The following is a 22,542-nucleotide window of genomic DNA, read 5'->3' as shown; positions in this document are numbered from 1 at the left end:
GAAGGAATGTATTTGTGAAAACTTGAGAGCTCTCGCAAATAAATTTGGATCTGATCAATTGTGAGCTGGGAATTTCATTTAAGACCAGAACTTTACAACCTCTGGGTATCAGACAGATACATATAATTGGAATTTATGAACACTGATTACATAATTACTTGACAACAACATGGACCTGATGGAGAACAACATCCTAGACCACTGGAGCCTGAAGATGGGCAGCCAGTAATAGGCGTCAGTCTGAAGGTGATCCACCATTCATTACCTCTAACCTAACACAATGATATTTAACAGAAGACAACATTTCAACCTCTCCTATAGGCCAATGTATGGTCTGAGCTGAGGAAGTGGAAGTGGAAGGTGGGGGCTGTGGAGCTGCATGGCCTGGAGCTGAGGAGAGAGAGGAACACACACACATTACACACACAGCCTCAAACAGCTGAAACACACAGAGGTGTGAGGGCCAGAAGAGGACCCAGGTACTCTTGCATGCATGCACTCACTCGCTTTACACACACATGTACTCGCACATCTAACACATATATACATACACATTAGCAATAGTTTGACATGCAGTGTGTGTGTTGTCAGGTGATCAAGGAGCTGATGTGTGCGATATAGATACAATGGGCAGACAAGCAGCTGACCAGACCCTTCACACACTGGAGAACCTTTCCAATAAGTCAGCATGACAATGCCTCCGTGCACAAAGTGAGTTCCATACAGAAATAGTTTGTTTCGAGATTGGTGTGGAAGAACTTGACTAGCCTGCAGATAACCCGGACCTCAATCCTATCAAACACCTTTGGGATGAATTGGTACCCCAACTGCGAGCCAGGCCTAATCGCCCAACATCTGTGTCCGACCTCACTAATGCTCTTGTGGCTGAATGGAAGCAAGTCCCCGCAGCAATCTAGTGGAAAGCCTTCCCAGAAGAGATCAGGCCGTTATAGCAGCAAAGGGGGGACAGACTTCATATTAATGGCCATGATTTTGGAATGAGATGTTTGACAAACAGGTGTCCTCATTCTTTTGGTCATGTAGTGTATCTCTTCCCCTATATGTGTTGCCATATTATATCATCAACCACTGCAGTCTCTCTTACATCCACTCTGTAGTCACGTCATACACACTGGTATCGCTTCCCTTACCCGCAGGTCACGTCTCCATCAACTGTTATATCAGACACCGTGCGAACTCTCTTTCATTAACGCAGCACCTTCTAAGACATCACTACAGCAGCTCTTTCTCTGTCTGTCAGCTCCTCCATTAAGCCTAATAGTCATCTACTGGGTTATGGTTTATGCTGATCATCAACTCTGCAGATGGCTCTAAATATGGATAAGTATAGCTGCTAGAGGAGGAATGGCCACGCTTCATGTACAAGCCGTTTTACAGGCTAGAGATGTGATATCTGTGATCAGTTACCCGGCACAGTATTTGTTGTTGAATTCATCAGAATAATACAATTTCTTCTTTCCCCCTGTAAAGTCAAATGATTTTCTTCTTTAAGGAGACAATTAAATATGTTATCTTATAAAATATATATTTTTAAGGAATAAGGCCAGAAGGGGTGTAGTATATGGCCAATATATCACAGCTACGGGCTGTTTCTTAGACATGAATCAACGCAGAGCCTGAATACAGCTCTTAGACATGGTATATTGGCAATATACCACAAACCCAGAGGTGCCTTATTGCTATTATAAACTGGTTACCAATGTAAATAGAGCAGTAAAAATGAATGTTTAGTCATAACCGTGGTATATGGTCTGATATACCACGGCTGTAAGCCAATCAGCATTCAGGGCTCAAACTATCCAGTTTATAATGTAGAACTATTCAACTTTGACTATACGACTGTTTTGGTCCTGAATCTAGGCTGTGTCTCTGTGTCCTGGTCTGTGTGTGTCCTCCTGTCCCAGGCCAAGGGGGGCAGGCTGGCTGAGCACCACTACAGGCTAGAGAGGCGTGTGTGGGCCGGATGGCAGGGCACGGTGGAGGCAGAGGGTGGAAAGGGAGAACCACAACAAGGCAGAACAGATCTGTCTACAGCTGGCTGAGGTTTTTACATCATGTGTGTTTCTGCCTTGAAAAGGGTGTGTGTGTGTGTGCGTGTGTTAGACACGAACCGCGTGAGGGAATCCGCAGAACAGGGCAATCATCCGTGTGTGAGACATCTTTGCTGGATCGCTTACAGGTCCAGAGAAAAGAGGAAGAGAGAGACAAAAAAGGATGTGTTGTAGACAGGTGCATCAGCAAGCCTCATAAATATAAAACACCTTTTATTCTTTTGTCAATTAGTGGTTCAAAACCAAGAGGAACGTGCAAGTGCCTGCAGTGCTTTTGCAAAGAGAGAGAGGGAGAGAGATAAATAAAGTGAGAAAGTGATTGGGGGGATGGGGCAGAGAGAGGACAGCGCAGCAGTGTAGCCTAGTGGTTGTTCATTAATGTACACCACTACTGTTACTAGGAAAACATGTCACTCTACAACAACCTTACTCAATATGCGTACCGCGGGCCAGATCCAGAACGGGCTCAATACGGGCCGCGGGTCCCGACTAAATTCCACCGGGATTTGATTACTGGTATCATATGAACACACATAAGCAGGGACGGACTGGGACAATAAATCTGACCTGGCATTTCTAACACTGGCCCATTTCTTCACTTGAGGGCCCTATTATTGGCTAGACCATCATTACACCAAAAACCCAAGCTAGACAGACCCACTAGGGTAAAAAGTGACTAACCCATCTAACATTTCCCAAAATTCCAGATGGCAAGTCCACCCCTGCAACTAGAAAATGTGTAGAATTTCAAGAAATTTGCTTTAAAAACTGCTAAAATGTTCCCTTCACGCATGGCATACTGTGTAGAGTTGCAGGAAATTGCAAATGTCTCTCTCTGCCAACAAGAGGGGTGTGAACAGTTTGGGGTCGCATGGTGGGGGTTTGTTACTACGCCGATAAATGAAAATATACATCTGGACCTTTGTTACCTAGGAAATTTGTGTGACCGGACCTTCTCAAATAGTTTGAGTACCCCTGCGCTATAACATACAAAAGAAGAAACCAGAACAGTCCCTGCAACTACTCTGTCCCTGTTCTCATTGTGTAATATTTTTTCTTGGCTCATATATTCACCTCTGTATTGTGTCCATATACTAGTCTTATTGTGATGCTGTCACTAATAGAGACATATTCAGTGGTAGACTATTGGCTTTAATATCCACTATTCACAAAGGGTGTATGCTGCATGAGCGTAATATACACACTTCAGTCAGCACAGATTATAATTAATACATAACATTTGCACAACAAATTCAAACACATACATTCTAAACAGAAGGTCACAGTACACACAGCCTATCCCTAGACACTTGCAGTATATATGTACATGTAAGAATACACATTTTATACAAAATATCAATGTACTGACATTCTTTATACAGTACAGTTTCTGTAAATGTAACTGCCACTTAGTTATTTGAATTCTGTGATAACAGCATCCAAATCCAAACTTTTACAAACACAAATGTTTATAGCTCACTCAGCAGTGAGGCTTTAAAAGTCAGAGCCTGACAATAGAAAAGTCAGAGACTGACAAGAGAGATGATCAGAGGGGCAGAGTTTTTACCATCATTATTTTTGTAAGGGCGGAAGTATGGATAGAGTTTCTCAGTGAAGGTGCAGCCAGTGAAAGAGTAGATATGAGACTTGGCCTCTACATCATAAAAGGAGACTTGACCCTCCTCATAATCCACAAATACCCCCACCTTCTGAAGCGTGTCTCTCAGGGAGAGGCAGACAGGAGAAGAGGTATTGGCCTGGTACTGATGCCTATTCCTCAGCCACACACTCCAGTATCCATTCTGAGGGCTCAGTGTAATGCAATCCTTCCTGTTGCTGGACTCTCTGGTCACTCCTAAATCCCAATCAGTCTTCCCCTTGACCTGCACCTCATAGTAGAATCTCCCTGAGGAGAAGCCCTTCTTTCCAAGGATACCGGTACATAAGGAAAATCTATTTGGGTTGTCAGGGAGATTCTGTCTCCTGTCTACATGTCTCACTTGTTTCCTATCCTCAGACAGGCTGAGACCGGGATGTGCTGTATCAGGGTCCAGAGTCACATCCACTGCATATGGCTGAATTCTCTTAATTTCAGTATCATTCATCAACTTCTTCGCTTCACTCCAGAGTGTCTCCTCCAGCTTAGACATAGCTCCTCTCAGGTTCCCCACACCCAGACTGGTGTGAATACTGATCTCAGACCAGTCCATGGTGGGAGGTAGGGTGCTGAGGGATGGAGAGCTCTGGAGGAGGTGGAGCTGGTCATCAGTGTGTAAGAGCTGCTCCAGCTCAGTGCTTCTCTTCTGTAGCTCAGTGATTTCCTGCTGCAGCTCTTTAATGAGCCCGTCAGCCTTCCTCTCTGCTGCTTTCTCCTTCTTCTCAACTACCTCAATGAACTCAGCCTGGCTTTTCTCAATGGAGCGCACCAGAGCAATGAAGACCTGTGCGCTGTCTTCTATCTCTCCCCCTGTGTCTCTCTTGCTGATCTCTACTAAGTGTTTTATATCCTGAACCTTCTGAAGTCGCTCCTGGGTCATCTGCTGCACTTCTGCCTCCATCTTCCCCAGCTGAACTTTTCTCTGTCTATACTCTTTCTCTAGAGGGACAGTGTTGTGAGTCTTGTGATCTGTTTTCATGCACAAGAGACAAACACACGTCTAGTCAGTCCTACAGAACAGCTCCAGGAGTTTGTTGTGCTCATTACACATCCTGTCTTCTAGGTTCTCCACAGGGGCAATTAGCTTGTGTCTCTTCAGGGCTGGGGCTATCTGATGCGGCTGCAGATGAGTTTCACAATAAGAGGTCATACACTCCAGGCAGGACTTCAGAGCCTTGAACTTCGTGCCAGTGCAGGCGTCACAGGCCACTTCTCCAGGCTCAGGAGGGCGTTGGTCTGGGCTGCTGGTAGTGTTCACTTGAACTGACTTCCTGAACTGAGCAGCCATCTCAGAAATTAAATTATTGACAAAAAGATCTGGTTTTCTATCAAACACATTTTTACACATTGGACACTGACATAGGTCAGTTCTTTCCCAGTACTTTCTGATACAGGCCTTACAGAAGTTGTGTCCACATGGAATGGTGACAGGCTCAGTGAACACATCCAGACATATAGAACACAGAAACTGCTCTTCCAACAGGAAACTGCTGGAGGACGCCATATCTAGACAGAGAGAAAAGGTGAAACGATAAAGCAGTTAATGGAATGAGTCAGCTCTTGATACTTTGTTGGTCATACAATCATGAGCTTATGTAAAGTGTCTTTGAGTGACCTGAAAGGCACTTACTAATACAATGTAACTACTATACTGAACAAAAATATAAAACGCAACGTGTAGGGCTGTGGCGGTCACGAAATGTCATCAGCTGGTGATTGTCTAGCTAATAACTGTGTCTCAAGGTAATATACCATTAATTAACAAACACATTTAGCGTCTCCTGGCTTCCACACACCCTACAAGCCACTGACGCAGAACTTTGGAACATCTACATTTCAAAAAGTCTAATAAATCCAGGTAATATAGCCTACACCTTCACAAAATTTTTATTTATTTTAGACAGGTCTAAAGAAGCATGATATGAAGAAAATGTAGTCTATTTCAGAAGAACAGAATAGCATACTCTGAATTGTCCTTATGTTAGATCCTGATCTGGCTATGTCAAATGGCTGTGAGCTACACGAGTTCATTTAGCAGACAAGATTTTCTTAGAATTCATTGGCATTATTTTATATTATTTCATAGTATGGAGAATACAATTGAACAAAGCTGAATCAAATAGAAAGGATTTTTTTTTGAGGGAGTGCGCGGCTATTCTGTGTTGAGCGATTAACAAAGAAATAGGTATTCCTATATGCTTAATTTAGAGTTATTAATGTAACTTTAGTTATTCTACAAACATTGGACTGTATGTTTAGATTTTTAATACATTGTAAGGCTGCATGAAGCGACTCTGACGAATTCCACGGCAGAATCACCTTAGTGTGGCTGTAATGCACCCTAAAAAAATCCATGCCTTTAGCGGACAGAGGCCGTTGTGAGTGCTGCACGCTCTGAAGCACCTCTCACTCACACGGCTCTCCATCACATAATTGGGTCTTTCTCACAGGCTACAAGTGAAGACAGACACATCTGGTATGCAACTGCGCGAGTCCTTATCCAATTCCGAGGTGCATATTGAAGGTATTGGAAGAACTGTCCACATTTACTTTTCGTCAGCCAACAAGATGAGTAGGCCTAACAAACAGCAAAAGCACTAGCCTATGTCCATCTACTATACCCCGTAATACAAAAGTTGACATATTCCATTCTGTGAGAGAAAACATGGTCTGGTTGTGGGATGCGATAGATGCCAAATTAATACAACCACTAGCATAAAAAAAGTTTTACTCGATGTGGCTGATGCAACGGATCAAGACATTTAGCTTAAAATGTTGATAAACGATTAGGCTATTTATTCACATTATCAGCACAGCAATGCGCACATGGCAGTTGCCTATAAGAAAATGCCATTATCAAAAGTGACCGCAAAGGCGATTGCATGTAAGGCTTTTATTATAAATGTGCATTTTTTATGATGTAAATTCTTCCCCAAATTTGAAACTCACGCGCTGTTTATGTATGCCAGTTAGGCTCTACACCCCTTGTAAAACGAAGTAATGTGCTTAATGTGAAGAAGTTATTGGGACACTTTAGTTGTGATACAAACTAGAGGTCGGTCAATTAATCAGAATGGCAGATTAATTAGGGCCGATTTCAAGTTTTCATAACAATCGGAAATCGGTATATTTGGGCGCCGATTAAAAAAATATTTTTTAATTATAACTTTATTTAACTAGGCAAGTCAGTTAAGAACACATTCTTATTTTCAATGACGGCCTAGGAACGGTGGGTTAACTGCCTTGTTCAGGGGCAGAACCACAGATTTTCACCTTGTCAGCTCGGGGGATTCAATCTTGCAACCTTACAGTTAAGTCGTCCAACACAATAACGACCTACATTAGTGGCCTTTTATTGTCCCTAGCACAAGGTGCACCTGTGCAATCATCATGCTGTTTAATCAGCTTCTTGATATACCACACCTGTCAGGTGGATGGATTATCTTGGCAAAGGAGAAATGCTCACTAACAGGGATGTAAACAAATCTGTGCACATTCTTTGGGGGCGAAATATGCTTTTTGTGCGTATGTGTTAAACAAATCAAAATACATTTTATATTTGATATTCTTCAAAGTAGCCTCCCTTTGCCTTGATTACAGCTTTGAAGAATCACAAATATAAACTATATTCAGATTTATTTAACTCTTTCTTGGTTACTACATGATTCCATGTGTTATTGCATTGTTTTGCACTATTATTATACTATGTAGAAAATAGTACAAATAAAGAACAACCCTGGAATGAGTAGGCGTGTCCAAACTTCTGACTGGTACTGTATTTTTGTCCCATGTATAATCATTTCAACTCTAGAATTCTCAAGGTGGCACTATGATATACTTACTAGCCAATTCTAATACATATTTGACCATATTACACAACTAATAGTCCTTAAATAAATAGAAAACAGGTGAAGACAAACACTGTAGGTAATCAGACCATCATTTGTCAAGGTCAATGTTAACCCAATATTGGACTAATGGACCTTACATGTTCTATTTAAAGGCGAATTGGCTCTGGAAGCCAAAACAGCAAAATACTCCATCTAAAAGTAAATATATTGAAGTATGGTTCTTGAAACATAATCCCTCTACTTTGATATCACATCAAAATAATTTCATATTACATCAAAATAATTTCATATTACATTAAAATACACAGCTACTGTTCAATGTTTTAGCACAGTTGTAGCCAACCGTGTTATTTTGTGACAAGTTTGTGGTGTCTGCCCGTTTACACACAGGTGTTCAGAGACGCAGATAGCTAGTTAGCACAGGTAGTCCACTCTGTTTTCTGTTAACAAGCACAGTAACATGGAAATGTGCCCGTGTGAGAATCCTCACCCTATCAAGGTGTGTATCAATTTAACCTTTTGTTTTCTGAAAATTGTTTCTTGCCAATATTAAAGAAGATGTCCTTAAAAAGCGATGCGCGTTAATGTTCAGAACGAACGTTGTGGCTCTTATCAAAACGCTACCCCTTACAGAAAATGCCTTCGTCCAATGACTCTTATGTGTAATTTAATGGAACTGAGAGTCATGATCAAGGGCTAGGTGAATTAATCGACCTACTCACCTGTGTATAACTGTGGCTGCTTTCTCTGCTGTTTCTGTTTGTAGTACTGTATCAAACAAGGCCTATAGCATGTAGTTGTTTTAAAAATATTTCTGAAGTGTATGCGAGACTGTCCTAACATATACAATACACACTCCGTCTCTCCAGTTAAGTTTCACTTCAGCATGACTTTAACATGCTCCTCCCCAATTTTTACTGTTATGAGGTTTTGCTGCACTTCCTGGTAGACTTAACCCTTTACATGGCCTAACTCTTTCTGACAAACTGATATAACTGATGTTTAAAAAAATATATTTAAACAATCTTAAAAAGATTCTGAGGATGAGCATGCATGTCTTCAACATGTACCCGTTGTTCCTCTTTAGTGCATTTAACTATATGAATTGATACAATTCCAAGTCTGGATGGTTAAAACCACCCTCTGACTTTAGAAGATGTAAAACTTTCCTTGTTATTCTATGAGTTGTATTTGCCCATAGAACATCTGTTATGACCGTGTATTCTTTTTTAAAAGAATGTCTTCAGTCGGGTAATTGGTATTACAGTTAAATGTAGTTATATAGTTAAATGCCAGATCGCAGTTGCAAATGAGAACTTGTTCTCAACTAGCCTACCTGGTTAAATAAAGGTGAAATAAAATAAAATTACCAAGAGTAAACCTAAAAACGTTGGGAGCCATACCATTCTGAATAGGTTTATTCTACCTGTAAAATGTATGTGAATATTGCTCCTTTGAATTAGATCTGCTTTCTTGAATAACTTTTCTTACTTTGAGAGAAAACGGAGTAGCCTTTTTTATTGCTGTGTCTATCAATATTATCAAATGTATGATTTATTTGTCCTGCTAAGATAATATACTAAATAGAAACACAACATGCAACAATTTCAAAGATTTTACTGAGCTACAGTTCATATAAGGAAATCAATCAATTGAAACAAATGAATTAGACCCTAATCTCAGTGGTGTACATTATTTAATGAAAAATACTTTAAAGTACTACTTAAGTAGCTTTTTGTGGTATCTGTACTTTACTTTTTACTTTACTATTTATATTTTGACAACTTTTACTTTACTACGTTCTAAAGAAAATAATGTACTTTTTTATTTTCACTGTCACCCAAAAGTACTCGTTACATTTTGAATGCTTAGCAGGAAAGGAACATTTTCAAATGCATGCTAGTATCAAGAGAAGATCTATTTTCATCCCTACTGCTTTGTTTTTAAATTATGTCTGAGTGTTGGAGTGCGCCCCTGGCTATCCCTAAATAAAATAAAGTGGTGGCGTCTGGTTTGCTTAATATAAATCATTTTAAATGATTAATACCTTTACTTTTGATACTTAAGTATATTTTAGCAATTACATTTACTTTTACAGTTTTTACAGTTCTATTTTTGTATCATCAGACCAGAAGACATTTCTCCAAAAAGTATGATCTTTGTCCCCATGTGCAGTTGCAAACCGTAGTCTGGCTTTTTTATGGCGGTTTTGGAGCAGTGGCTTCTTCCTTGCTGAGCGGCCTTTCAGGTAATGTCAATATAGGACTCGTTTTACTGTGGCTATAGATACTTTTGTACCTGCTTCCTCCAGAATCTTCACAAGGTCCTTTGCTGTTGTTCTGGGATTGATTTGCACTTTTCGCACCAAAGTACGTTCATCTCTAGGAGACAGAATGCGTCTCCTTCCTGAGCGGTATGACGGCTACATGGTCCCATGGTGTTTATACTTGCGTACTATTGTTTGTACAGATGAATGTGGTGCCTTCAGGCATTTGGAAATTGCTCCCAAGGATGAACCAGACTTGTGGAGGTCTACAATTTTTTTTGTTAGGTCTTGATTGATTTCTTTAGATTTTTCCCATGATGTCAAACAAAGAGGCACTGAGTTTAAAGGTCAGCCTTGAAATACATCCACAGGTACACCTCCAATTGACTCAAATTATGTCAATTAGCCAAGCTGTTTAAAGGCACAGTCAACTTAGTGTATTTAACTTCTAGCCCACTGGAAATGTGATTATAAGTTGAATTATAAGTTAACAGTGAATTATAAGTGAAATAATCTGTCTGTAAACAATTGTTAGAAAAATTACTTGTGTCATGCACAGAGTAGATGTCTTAACCAACTTGCCAAAACTATAGTGTGTTAACAAATTGGTGGAGTGGTTGAAAAACGAGTTTTAAAGACCTAAGTGAATGTAAGCTTCCGACTTCAACTGTACATACTTGAAATCATTGGCCACTAATACATGGATTACTAGTCACTTTAAGAAAGCCACTTTAATAATGTGCTGCTCGGTCATTGCTCATCCATATATTTATATGTATATATTTTTATTCCATTCCATTACGTAGATTTGTGTGTATTAGGTAGCTCTTGTAGAATTGTTAGATTTCTTGTTAGATATTGCTGCACTGTCGGAACTAAAGGCACAAGCATTTCACGACACTCGCAAAAACATCTGCTAACCGTGTGTATGTGACCAATACAATTTGATTTGATTTAGGGCACACCGCCTCAGTGCTAACAGTATAACTCTGGTTCATAGGCACATGCTTACTGCATACAATAGCTGTAGGATCAGCAGAGGCATTCAGGGCAGTTAGAGGGAGATACATTGGGTTACTTACATTGTGTTTACCAAAGCCCCTGGTATAATGTACATTTGCAGAAGCATTATGACAACTCAAGGTGATACAATGGTAGGTCATTAACTGAGCTGGGATTGAGTCAGTGATAAATCATTGTCTCAACACAGCCTTATAAGGCTGTGATAGGATCCAGGAACCCAAATTATTCGGATTGATCCCATCCTCCTTATAAATTGTGTTTTGTTTACAAAAGGTATTGAAATTGTCAACAAAATGTACACCCATTGAGCTGCTATAACGACGTAGCCAGTTCTGAAAGTATGCAGGCCATAGAAGAACTGGGACATTTTCATCTACCAGGAATTGTATACAGATCCATGCGACATAGGGCCATGCATTATCATGCTGAAACATGAGTTGATGGCGGCGGATGAATGGCATGACAATGGGCTTCACGATCTCGTCATTGTATCTCTGTGCATTCAAATTGCCATCGATGAAATGGTGCGTAAGAACAGCCCTTAGCTGTTCACCCTCCGCTATAAATCTTATTTATAGCAGAGGGTGAACAACCTACTTGGTCCAAGTGCAGGGATATAAGGGGAAGGGTGTATTCTTATTTATCAGGACGCCTTCACTTCTGCTGTTACTACATTAGGTAGCAGAATAGGCCTCTCCAACCCAGCTCCTCTTTAAATATGACCTTTATCCTTTTTTGAAATGTAACTCTTGCAGGAAAACCACATCTGCTGACAATCTCTAAGTTTTCAAGAACCACATGCTCCCCCCCATCATGGAGCGTGAGATGAGTGGATGCCACCCACACACACCTCAAAGAAGTGTTCCTCCCAGTCACTCTCTCCCAACCCCTTTGGATAGAGCCCCTCTCACCAATAACCACCATTGAATCTTAGCTATAATGACAAACAAGGAATAATAATGACATCCTCTCCTAATCTGTGGAGAACTAATTCATTTTACTGCAGGTTTGCAAGTCACAAAAATAAATACAATTACATTGTAGTATATTTAAATCTTTCCTTCTCTCTCCCCCAAACCAAACCCATCCCTCTCCACATCCCCTCCCTGTTTTCTCCCCTCTTTACCTCACCCAAGCCAAGCTTGTCCCAACCTCCCGTCCTTATCCACCCAAGCCAAGCTTGTCCTAACCACCCGTCCTTACCCACCCAAGCCAAGCTTCTCCCATCCTTACCCACCCAAGCCAAGCTTGTCCCAACCTCCCTTCCTTATCCACCCAAGCCAAGCTTGTCCTAACCACCCGTCCTTACCCACCCAAGCCAAGCTTGTCCTAACCACCCGTCCTTACACATCCAAGCCAAGCTTGTCCCAACCTCCCATCTCTACCCACCCAAGCCAAGCTTCTCCCATCCTTACCCACCCCTAACCAAGCTTGTCCCAACCTCCCATCTCTACCCACCCAAACCAAGCTTCTCCCATCCTTATTCACCCAAACCAAGCTTGTCCCGACCTCCCATCCTTATTCACCCAAGCCAAGCTTGTCCCAACCTCCCATCCTTGCCCACCCTTACCCGCCCAAGCCACCCAAACTCTCCCAAGCCAAGCTTGTCCCCTACCTCTCAGACATCCTGTACACACATCCAATCTCATTCATTCCCGCCCAACATTTACCCTATGCATCCACATACTCATTATCTCCCACCGTCCTACACACATTCTTCATCCCTCACTCTGCCATTCATATACACAAAGATACACACCTACACCCCCCCCCCCCACACACACACATGCACAACCATAGAACAGTTATTGACATACATGCTATATTTAGCCCTTTGTCTTTTCACTGTCCATTGGCATCGGCTACTTCTATCGTTATTTCATAGAGAAGAAGAGTTATTTGAGTAAAGTTGAGAATAGATTGTATTGAGGGGAGGGGGAAAAGGATATTGTCTCAACTTATGATAAGCTGGTCACAGGCATCACTTTATATAGCCTAGTGCGCTCATCGTTATTTCCCACATTGACCTCTTCTCAAAGCAGGGGGCTCTCCTCCTTCAACTGGGAAGGTTTCTGGGGAGGTTTCTTGTAGCTTGATTAGGGCTTAATTGGCGCTTGTGAATTCCATCCTTTTCGTTCCCTTCTATACCCACAGCATTGCCAGGAAGCAGAGTTGAGATTTGATTCATTTTCCCTCCAGTGACTGTCTGATTGGAATGTAATGCTTAGGTTTTTTTCTCAACCTAGCAAACAGGTTCTGGACGAATCAAATGGACTGGCTGTTGATTTTGATCTCCTTTCCCCCCCTGTGTCTTCAGAATGTTGTTCAGATGTCTGAGATATGGCCTTTTCTTTGCAACTCTGCGTAGAAGGCCAGCGTCCCTGGGTTGCCTCTTCACCGTTGACGTTGAGACTGGTGTTTTGCGGGTATTATTTAATGAAGCTGACTTGTGAGGCCGTCTGTTCGCATGGAATAGCCTTTATTTCTCAGAACAAGAATAGACTGATGAGTTTCAGAAGAAAGTCTTTGTTTCAAAACCATTTTGAGCCTGTTATCGAACCCACAAATGCTGATGCTCCAGATACTCAACTATTCTAAAGAGTTGAGTATCCGTTTTATTGCTTCTTTAATCAGAACAACAGTTTTCAGCTGTGCTAACATAATTGCAAAAGGGTTTTCTGATGAACAGTTAGCCTTTTAAAATGATAAACTTGGATTAGCTAACACAATGTGCCATTAGAACACAGGAGTGATGATTGCTGATAAAGGGCCTCAGTATGCCTATGTAGATATTCCATAAAAAATAAGACATTTCCAGCTACAATAGTTATTTACAACATTAACAACATCTATACTGTATTTCTGATAAATTTGATGTTATTTTAATGGACAAAAAATGTGCTTTTCTTTCAAAAACAAGGACATTTCTAAGTGACCCCAAACTTTTAAACGGTGATATAGTTCCACAGCTTGAAGATGACCATGCAAGGGTATTTAGCATTCTCCTGTTTCATGCCAATCCTAGTTCCAGGTCCTTTGGTGCTGTATCCATGTGAAATTCCTCTGATATCAGCTTGACCACGTAGCTGGAAATGTCCCCTTTTCCCTCGTCTTCGGGTAAGGACAATTTATCATGTTGTTTCATCTCTGTTTTCTTGCTGGTCCAATTCATATTCTAAAGTTTGCAACTTTGTTTCCAGAAGACACATTTTGTTTTCTTGTTCATTCATACGCAAATATTTGCTAGATATAAAGTATTTGTAACATTCCCAAATTCCAAGAGAATTATGAATATCATGATATTTAAAAATAACTCATACAACTCCTCTCTGAAGATAGTATCCCTTCACCATGTGATGAGGCTGGTGGCAGTAGTTTGGTCCCCCTGCTGGCCTCCTCTGAGCTCAACCTAATGCTTCCTTCTGACTCCTTCACAAACAGACACCATTTTGTTCGGGCCTCTACTGATTATTCTACTGATTTAACCTTTCATTTATACCAGAAGAATATCTTGAGGTTGAGAACTTATTTTTTGAGAGAGACCTGGCAAGAAACTGATGATAGTTTCTGCTTGCTAGACATAGGATGAGAGTTAGAATGGGAGATGTACCCTGATGCGGCCACTCTATTATGAGAATGAGGACAAAACTTGCTGATTGCTACAACATTGAAAATATATAATTGGGTTGTGAATATTGATGTGTTATTAATCACTGTTAATATAGCTTTCTTGTCCTGTATCTCTCAGATAGTGATTCCCGCTGGCTCTGAGGCAGAGGGTAATGAAAGGGAGAGGAGGAGAGGAGATGCAAATAAAAATGTGAGGAGAAGAAAATGAGAAGCAGGAATATTCAGCAGGTGTACCTACCTTCTCCAAACACACTGGCTTTACCAGCTCTTACCCACTAGGTGGCACCACATCCACCATCAAACAGGTAAGGGTCACTGGCTTGCTTCACAAATGACACCCTATTATTCCCTTTATAGTGCACTTTAAAGTAGATTATGCTAATTTAGGATTATTATGAGATTATTGTAAGACATTACAAGGGTACCATAGGTGCCCTAAGTCTTACATTACTGTATTATATAATGCATATTTTGGCTGTACTGCTACAATACTTAGACAGCAAATGAGGGATGCGTAAACAAACTGGTGTGTATCTGTCATTAAAGTTGAATCGACTTAGTAAAAGAGTTGTAGTGAAAATGTTCTCTCCTGGGTTGTTGTTTGGTGTCCGTTGGTGACAGAGAGTTCAGAGGACAGTCTCTGCTTGCAACACGGGTCCTTGTGACTCTGGGAGAGTCAAGGTCAGTCGTCTCCACAGCAACCTGAGGATAACAGGGAAGACCCGCCCTTCTGTCGCCTGTCCTGGTGGAATGCCACCGCCCCCTCTCTCAGGTACACTGTGACATCACCGCTATACACTTTTCCTTTGGCTGCATTCTATCTAATCTCTCACTCTTTCTCTATTCTTCTTTGTGTGTCTCTCTTTTACTCTGAATCAGCTGGCTGTCAGTCAAGCGGGGTTCAGCAGGTTTGGCCAATCAGCACAGCCAATTCGGAACTCCTCCCACAACAACAGGATGCACACCTCTTCCCCACAAATACACACCATCAAAGCAGTGAAGTAAACACACACACATGCATGTACATAGCTCTGTACACAGGTTATGTAGCCTACACTATGCACCTCACACACAAACAAAACTACTGCTATAACAACGGCTTGGCATTTTGATAACTCTCAGTTATCAGGAGTGTATTTGTAGTGTATAACTAGAAGTACATTTTTGTATTCAATAAATAATTTCTATCGCTATCGGGAAACCGGACCCTGACCCAGATTACCGGCTCAACATCTTCCTCTTCCTATAGCGGATTGCCGGGACCATTTTACATTATTAAACCATGTTGTGGGCTGTTCGGCATTTGTTTACACTTTGTTCAGTCATGTTACCTAGCTAGCTAACAACCTGGTAAGTTTACCAATATATAAAAAAAATGTGGGGACACAGAAAGAAAGGAAAAGCTGCTTCTTCCTTTTCTTCTATGGTACTATGGCAGTCTGCAAACAATCATTATAGGTGCATGCCACCACCTACTGTACAGGTGGGAAACTATATATATCAATTTTAGGAATGGTGGGGACGTCATCATCCAAAATACAAATAGACATTAAAAAACCCATCCCACTCCTTCAGTCACAGTCCAATTCAAATCACATCCCTACAGAGGGCAGAACATCCTTTGACAGGATTTCTTGCACTGCCTCGGCTGTAAACTCACTGAGTCCCAAAATGCGTTCTGCTGCACTCACTATGAATCCATTTTCTATGATTTCTTCTCCTTTTGTGCTGTGCAGTTTATGGCCATTGCAACAAATGCTACATAGTCCATATTTTTAACATACCAGGATCCCTCAGCTGCCGGGGAACAGTCACTGGTGTAGGCTCTACTACCATTACTTCTGGTGTAGGCTCTACTACCATTACTTCTGGTGTAGGCTCTACTACCATTACTTCTGGTGTAGGCTCTACTACCATTACTTCTGGTGTAGGCTCTACTACCATTACTTCTGGTGTAGGCTCTACTACCATTACTTCTGGTGTAGGCTCTACTACCATTACTTCTGGTGTAGGCTCTACTACCATTACTTCTGGTGTAGGCTTTACTACCATTACTTCTTCAGCTCTTCTCACAGCCTTCAGGTAGGAGACACGCTGACAGCCCTTACTCTTGTCACCTTCATCCTAACAGGACAATCTGGAAATTCGGCGGGTGTTCATCACCACAATTACATTATCTAACCTCCCCTTGCATTCAATACTCTTCACGTATACATACACTTGACATATGTCCAAATCTTTTGCATTTATGGCACTGAAGGGGTTTGCACAAAGGTTCTTACAGGTTATCTCCTTTAGCCTAACTTTACATGAGAAGGGAGAGACTTCATCAAAGAACAAAAGTATATATGAAGTTAATTTCTTCACTTCATCGACCTGAAGGGTCAGTCTATGTGCACTGTCCACTTCACTTACTTCCTCAGGTATTACATCTGCACATATTTTATGCGCCACCCTTGATCATGATTCAGTTCTATTACATTACCCTTGAGTCATTGGACAAAGGCGTCTTCGCTTGAGGTATGGTTTTGGAAGCATAAGGACCTTATCTTTCATGTCAACGAGAAATACTGTAGTTTTCAAAAAACAAAAGGTTAAATTGATACACACCTTGATTGGGTAAGGGTTCCCAAACGGCCATATTTCCATGTTACAGTGCTTGTTTATGGAAGACAGAGTGGACTACCTGTGCTAATTAGCTAGCTGCGTCTACAAATACCTGTGTGTAAATGGAAGACAGACACCACAAACATATTGTCTCTAACAAATACTGATAGGCACTCTGATTTGAAGATCCATACACAAAACATTTCATTCATATCTTCTTGAGGCCCACTCCGCTCCGCAGCCCACTTCTTGTGACCCTCACTGATGGCACTTCACCCAACACATCCATGACATTAATCGAGACTTCAAAAGGTTCTCCTAGGTTACATTGGTCCAAAACCCTCACTTCGACTAAAAACGAGTTTGAGTTTGCCATTTTACACCACAACTTTACTTCTCTTTTCCTTTCTTTTTGGCCATTGTAACCCCCTCATTATCACTCTTCGGGTTCTCATCTTCACCCTACTCGCCAGCAGCTTCAAACAATACATCCATTTCCACCATCTTCGAAAAACCTTCCTTGGACATCACCTGCTGCATGGTGGGATAGAGGAACATCCTCTTCAGGAGATCACTGACCATAGCATAAATGACAGAGTACAGGTTTTGAAATAAATACTTCAACTATAAATTCATCAGAACTGTGCCGGGTGGAGATTATAACAGTACATGACCATTAAGGACAGATTGATCTCCAAGATGTTCATACGTTCATAAATGACCAGCAGGGTCAAATAATAATCACAGTGGTTGTAGAGGGTGCAACAGGAGTAAATGTCACTTGGCTTTTCATAGCCGGGCATTCAGGGTTAAAATAGCAGGTGCGGTAGAGAGCGAGTGTTGAAAAAAGCAGGTCTGGGACAACATATACCCTATGCATACACACACTCATACTCTCCCACCATCCTACACATATTCATCATCCCTCACCCTGTCATTCATATACACAAACGCACACATCCACACACATGCACAATCATAGAACAGTTATTGACATACATGCTATATTTATCCCTTTGTCAATTTCACTGTCCATTGGCGACTTCTCTCGTTATTTCAAAGAGAAGAACAGTTATTTGAGTAAAGTTGAGAATAGATTGTATTGGGGGGAGGGGGGAAAGGATATTGTCTCAACTTATGATAAGCTGGTCTCAGGCATCACTGAGCCTAGTGCGCTCATCGATATGTCCTACTTCGACCTCTTCTTAAAGCAGGGGGCTCTCCTCCTTCAACTGGGAAGGTTTCTGGTGAGGTTTCTTGTAGCTTGATTAGGGCTTCATCTGCGCTTGTGAATTCCATCCTTTTCGTTCCCTTCCATACCTACAGCATTGCCAGGAAGCAGAGTTGAGATTTGATTCATTTTTCCTCCAATGACTGATTGGAATGTGATGCTTTCTTTTTTCTCGCTCAGCCTAACAGATAGGTCCTGGAAGAATTGAATGGACTGGCTGTGGATTTTGACCTCCTCTCCCCCCTGTGCCTTCAGAATGTTTATTTCAACATAGGCCAGCATCCCTGTGGAACATTTTGACACCTTGTAGAGTCCATGCCCCAACGAATTTAGGATGTTCTGAGGGAAAAAGGTGGTGCGACTCAATATTAGGAAGGTGTTCTTAATGCTTTGTACACCCATTGTATAGTATAACCTGAATAGTGTTGAACTGCCCATAGAACTGTTATGAAGGACCAGGCAGTAGTGATATGAAATAGCATTCATTTGCCTCTGAGAATAATGTGAGGAGAAAGTGATATCATTGTTGATAACAATAGCCCTTATGCACAGTCCATTATAGAACGTTCTAAACACACTTCCTATCGGTGTGGCAATTTCCGGTCAGTCTAGTTGTTATCGACGATATAAAGTTACTACCACTGTCGCAGTTTTTTACTAGGTGTCTTTTGGACTTGCCTCAAATTAATATTCATGATGTGCATCGGATTGTTAAATCAGCCTCTGAGACTCCTGCTAGCAAGAATGAAAAGGGGTTCAAGATGTATATAGGAAGCTACATAGACAACTATGAAAGTGAGTACCAAGTCAGTGACCGATATAACGTTAGCTAGATACAATCATTAACTAGCTAATTTAACTATTGACTGTAGCTAGCTAGTTACTTGGTAAAATGATGTAACGTTGACAGAATCTACCTGAGAATGTGTGTATTTTCATTAGCTTGGTTAAGTTATGCTTGCTAGCTATATTTGCTAGCTAAAAATAACTGTTATTCATGTCTTCTACACAGTAACTAACAAAGATACTTTGACAGGGGAGATCAACGTGAGGGCTGCCTGTCACAGGTCCATGAGGAAGAGTGAAAAGCCGCACAGCATGAGAGTAGGGAAGGGTTAAAGATAGCAACTTGGGACCTTGTTAAACATCTCCTGTGAGACACTGTCATCATGGTCAAAATGTGTTGGAGACAGTGTCAACGTTTAATCTTATCAGTAGATAGATATTAATGATGAGTCCCAATCCCAATTTAGAATTGCCCACCTAACAAGTTATTTGGTAAAGATCTGTTGATGCCGTGTTTGGTAATTGTGTTACTGAGACACAATCTATTCCTGTATAGTTTAATGAGCCCCTAGTTAATAAGACTAGACACTACTATGTTTATTGTTATTTATGGGCCGCATCATTCTTGTTTCTCACTTCAGTCACTTCACAGATAGTGTTAAAGCACTCCGTACCAGTGATAGTGGTCCAAAGCCACTGCTCCTGTGTTGCAGGAAGTGTTCTGTGCAGGAAGTGTTCTTGGCAATAATCTGGTGGCCCTTCTTTATCAGACAGCGCACTACTCTCAACTAAACATTCCTGCTGCACCACCAGTTCACAGCTGCACAGACACAGAACAGCGTTGGCACAAGCCAAGAACACTTTGTGAGTCTATCAATATCCATTAAAAAAATGCACCTGAAAAATATTCAGCCTATGTAACAGTAAATCCTTGTTAATTAGGGTGTGAAACCAGGTCTGGTTGATGAGATAGAGTTCCGTAAACCTACTAACCTACTTGTGCTGACGGAATAAGGTAAGTTGGAGGTTCCTAGAATGGAAACATTTTAGAAAACATTTTCTTGTGATTATATCCAGATGATAATGACAAATGTTTGGGACAAAGATTGGGGGTAAATATATAATCTATATATCTGTATATTTCAATTCATTTTATTTGAACTTTCGGGCTTGTGCTGTTTCTGATGTTAAGGTTTTAAAATGTTTTGCAGAAGTTCTCTCTACAAAGCACTCAATGGATACATGCCTGACATGGACCTTCTCCTCGTCTCAGAAACGTATGGCAACTTTTCTCCACTTACTGCCCCTCTTGTGACAACAATGGAAATGTCAGCTGCCGTGCCCCTGGTTAAGTCCGCCTTTGGGCCAGTGCAAGCCGGCAGTGTTCTGTCCTATCAGCTTCCACTACCTAAGACCCGTGAAATTGTGAAGATTGCCGATGCCACTTCTCCACCACTACTTCCATTAGATGGCCAGAGGCTTCAGGCTTCCCAGTGTGCTTACGTCCTTAGCCATCAGGAGCAGTTCCACCTCAAGGCGTTAGAGACAACCTACGAGATGTCACACAAAGTCCAGGTTGCTACAAGGGAGCAGAGCAGCAGCCCGGAATGGCATCAGTTCAGGAAAATGAGAATAACATCCTTCGGAGAGGTTTGCCATGTCCGGGGAGAGACCTCAGCTGACCACCTAGCTGAGCGGATGTTCAAGGGATCTGGTATGCAGACGAAGATACAGAATGGAGAGCTGAAGTTGAAGAGATCTCATGCTTACTACTGGCAGGTGCAAGGTCAAATCCTTCTCACAGGTTGTAGCTGGTGTGACTTTGTCATCTGTGCACAGGAGGACGTCCTAGTTGAAAGGATATATAAAGATCTACAGGTTTCAAAAACTATAAGAGAGAAGGTTGACCCCTTTTATTTTTACCACTACTTGCTGAAGTGTCTATCTCGCACCTGAATGGATCCCCTGCATGGGTGCCAAGTTTAGTGGTTTTATGAAAAATAAATATTGATGTTCTTGTGAAGAAATCTACAGTAGAATAGATGTTTAAAAAAAACGTATTTCAGCAAATGTTCAACAGTTCAGTTAATCAATTACACATCTCTAACATTGTATTCTATCTTGCATTCTGGCTATTCTGTGTTTACTTGATTTCTTTAACCCACCCCTGTTACTCATTGCCTAATTAAAGCCAATACAAGCTCCACACAAATGACTGATACATGTCGTAGATAAAGAAATTATTATTTTGCTGCTAGCAAATAAACACATGTACATTTACACTGGCTTGGCCCATGCTCTGGCCCGGATCAGAGATGGCACAGTCCACAGGCAGCGCACCTTGTTCTTCATCCCCCTCAGTCGGAGCAGGAGGTTTCAGTCTTCTTTCCCAAACACCAGGTGTCTTTTGAATGTGCCAGTTCCACGCGAAGACAGTAGGAACACCTCTTTTTAGGTATTGTCGCCCCCCTAATTTTCCCTCAACAAACTCACTTTTGACTAAATGTGTACTACATACCTTTTGTGTGTTTGGTGACAGCAAAGTTGTCACGACGTACTGCCACCAACCACCCTTTTTCTGAGCTCTACATCAACCGGGAAACGATGGAAGCTCACAATACCATTACATTTGGAAGAAACTGAACACAGAGGCACTGAACAATGTTCATTAGCACCTCCTTCGCGGGGCTGTAATTTAAACGTAGTCAATGCGAACTATTTCAGTTAGAAATGCATCGACGATAGCTAGTAAACTAATGATAAAAACAATAGCAGAACTCACACCGGAAGTCATCAACCCGATCGGAAGTCAATTAGAACGTTGGAGGCGGTATAATGCATAGAGCCTATTGGGTTAATCTCACTAAGAGTTTCCAACCTTACTGAAATAGTCCTGAGTACTCACATTAAACAAAAGCAATACCATCATTCATGCATTCAGACTTTTACTTCTGGCGAATGATATAATTTAATCGTATCATAAAAACAAATGTGGTCGCGCAGCTATTTCTACAGAACAACACTATAAACACATATTAGTGGAACAGAGCTGAATCAGTAGAAAAGAGCTGCAGTTTGAATATTGGGAATCAATCTAGAGTTGCTTTGTCCAGTAACACTCAGAGCAGACTGGAGGACAAAAAGGGATTGATTCCACCAGTCAGCAGGGTGTCAAAGAGGAGAGACCCTTTACCACTGAAAAAATACAACCATTTCTCTCTTGCTCTCTCTGGCCCCCAAGAAACTCAGTTCGGCTTTAAATTTACTCTTGAAAGTTCTAATAGTAGAATGCACAAGGTGCAATTTCAAAATTGAGTAGTGCATCATCAGTTCCTATTGTCATGTTAGTCATTACATACCTTCGAGAGCTATTTATAACTGTCAAGATTAACTAGCGCATGTCAGCTAAAAAAAACCAG

The 22,542-nt window shown here is 41.3% G+C and overlaps 1 long non-coding RNA gene and 1 pseudogene across 1 annotated transcript; one reads left to right on the top strand and one right to left on the bottom strand.

Moving 5' to 3' along the window:
* Positions 1-2,240: 2,240 nt before the first annotated feature.
* Positions 2,241-8,454, bottom strand: LOC135518084 (nuclear factor 7, ovary-like; annotated as a pseudogene).
* An 11,469-nt stretch (positions 8,455-19,923) lies between these two features.
* LOC135516902 (uncharacterized) lies at positions 19,924-20,463 on the top strand. The gene is made up of 3 exons (XR_010451979.1): positions 19,924-19,987; positions 20,066-20,138; positions 20,335-20,463. It is a non-coding gene; the product is annotated as an uncharacterized LOC135516902 (long non-coding RNA).
* The last annotated feature ends 2,079 nt before the right edge of the window (positions 20,464-22,542 follow it).

Source organism: Oncorhynchus masou, chromosome 28 (assembly GCF_036934945.1).
Source record: "Oncorhynchus masou masou isolate Uvic2021 chromosome 28, UVic_Omas_1.1, whole genome shotgun sequence".
NCBI classification, from domain to species: Eukaryota; Metazoa; Chordata; class Actinopteri; order Salmoniformes; family Salmonidae; genus Oncorhynchus; species Oncorhynchus masou.
The sequence above is the reverse complement of the archived record's forward strand: the minus strand, read 5'-3'. Positions and strand labels throughout refer to the sequence as shown.